At 46.1% G+C, this 2,138-nt stretch overlaps 1 non-coding gene across 1 annotated transcript; it reads right to left on the bottom strand.

Annotated features, from left to right (window-relative positions):
• Window positions 1–309: 309 nt before the first annotated feature.
• LOC146892019 (small nucleolar RNA SNORA40) lies at window positions 310–430 on the bottom strand. Its single transcript, XR_015005270.1, has one exon. It is a non-coding gene; the product is annotated as a small nucleolar RNA SNORA40 (small nucleolar RNA).
• Between the last annotated feature and the right edge of the window lie 1,708 nt (window positions 431–2,138).

Raw genomic sequence — 2,138 nt, 5'->3', positions numbered from 1 at the left:
GTTTGGAAAGGACCTTGTCTGAAATTTCCAGGGGCTGGATGAGCTGTTCATGTAATTTGGGTGGATTTTCTACTGTTGGCTAAGAATTTTGCTTCCTTGGGTTTGTTAGCCGCGCGTGTTCACTTTGCTGTGTGCTTCCCAGCTTCTAATATTCACTACAATTTCTTCAAGGACAAAAAAACTCACATTCAAATACCTTTTTTGGCCTGGAAGCTAGCATTTTATGTTTCTGGCTATTGAAGTAGTGTGTGTATCACCAAAGTTTCAGAGTGTGGATTCTGTGGGGTGTGTGTGTGTGTGTGTGTGTTTGATAGTCCTCATGTGTCTCAAAACTCATACTGAACAATGGGTTCTGGGCTGTAGAAGAGGATTAATTTTTTTCATCTGTCTTTCCTGACTTTGTCTGCCAGTTGAACAGAACACGTATGTGCCATCCTGCCTCACTCTTATGAATGGACATTCTTATACTCTCAGATGCACTGAAGATCTTCTGGAGAAAGCTGAGGACTGTGCAGAGACACTAGCTGAGTGTGTTAGTGATGTATTGTGGAAGTTCAGGGTTTGAAGCCGTGTTGCTTAGCTTTCTACTGTTGTAGTGTTTGGGATGCATTAGCTTAAGAAGGGAGCAGGCGTTTTGGTACCCAAGCATTCGAGCTTTCTGTCCATGACTGACTGGCCACACTACTTTTGGTAGATGGCAGCAAAGAACAGCGTAGCAGGAACATACGGAGAGGATCCCTGGTTACCTTCCGGTCAAGTGGGAAAGAGAGAGATAAAGAGACCAGTGTCCACAGTGAAGTCACATCCCTAGTAACCTGAAGATCTGTCACAAGGCTCCACCTCTTAAAAATCCTATCGTCTCAAATAGCACCAAGCTGAGGACCAAGTCTAGACACAATTAGAGAACATTCCCAGGCTAAACTATCCCAGTAGATAGTAAAGACCTCATAACTAAAAGCCTTCCAAAGAGCCCTCCCCAACAATGGAGCAGCAGTGTGATGTCGGGTGTCCAGTCACATGACCACAACTCTCCACACAGAACCATGCTATCTTAGACAGTACTATGTATTCTAAGACTGACTCCCCACCCTGAGAGCGTTCCATATTAGCAGACATCCCATAAACAGCACTTGTGGTAATTAAATAATTACAAGAATCCGAGCAGTATAATGATAGCCTTTGTACACACACTTGTGTACACTATTATGACATTTTAAGGGGGAAAATGAATCTGTTAGGTCTAAGCAGTTAACAAATTACATGATGTATAGGTTTCAAGACACAGCAACTTTGAGTTGGAGGCAGAACAGAGGCTAAAATAATAACAGGGTCATCTTGAGTGCTCTTGCTTGCTGGGAGCAAACTGGTGGAAAGGGTTGCTGTACTTCCTGTCCCGTCCATCCTGTCTGTCATGCTGACTCCGCCCATCGGAGACTAGTCATAACTGGACGGAGACAGCTGCTTCCGGTTAGGGTCTGAGACTGTGGCCCATGCCGGGGGGGATTCCCTGTTCACTGGAGCCATTTCAGAATTTGAGATGCGGCTATTACTTCTGCTGTTCCTTGTTTGGGGACAGAATGTGAACTCTTGTGAACAAGGTCACATGCTTTGTTCGGTGACAGCACCTGGGTGGAACTTACCAGGTATCTGTGGCTGGTAATACTGACTACAGACACTCATTCCTGATGCCATATCACCAGTCAGTTCAAGACGCCAGTTTATTGGCAATTCCAGAACATTGGCGATTCAGGATTTCACCAGAGGGAAGAGCATAAGCCCACTCCGTCCCCAGCCTTAATGTTTCCTTACATTTAAAAACATTGTCTCATGATGTTTTTATGTATGGATGTTTTGCCTACATACATGTCTGTGCACCACCCGTGTCCCCAATGCTTGCAGAGGTTAGAGATGGCCATTGTATTTCCTGGGACTTGAGACATAGATGGTTGTGAGCCACCACGTGGGTACTGGGAATCAACCACGGATCCGCTGGAGGAGCAGCCAGCTGGTCTTTTAGGGCCTGAGTCACCTCTCCAGCCCCACCTCCAATGGGTCACTCTTTCACTTTCTCCACTCTGCTGTTCTGCAGTCCGCTCCTCCCCCATCTATCTCGCCCTCCTCAGGATCACCTCGGGAGA

The sequence above is a fragment of the Myodes glareolus genome, chromosome 14, assembly GCF_982192425.1.
Source record: "Myodes glareolus chromosome 14, mMyoGla1.1, whole genome shotgun sequence".
Lineage (NCBI taxonomy): Eukaryota > Metazoa > Chordata > Mammalia > Rodentia > Cricetidae > Myodes > Myodes glareolus.
Note: the sequence above shows the minus strand (reverse complement) of the source record. Positions and strands in the feature narration are given on the sequence as shown.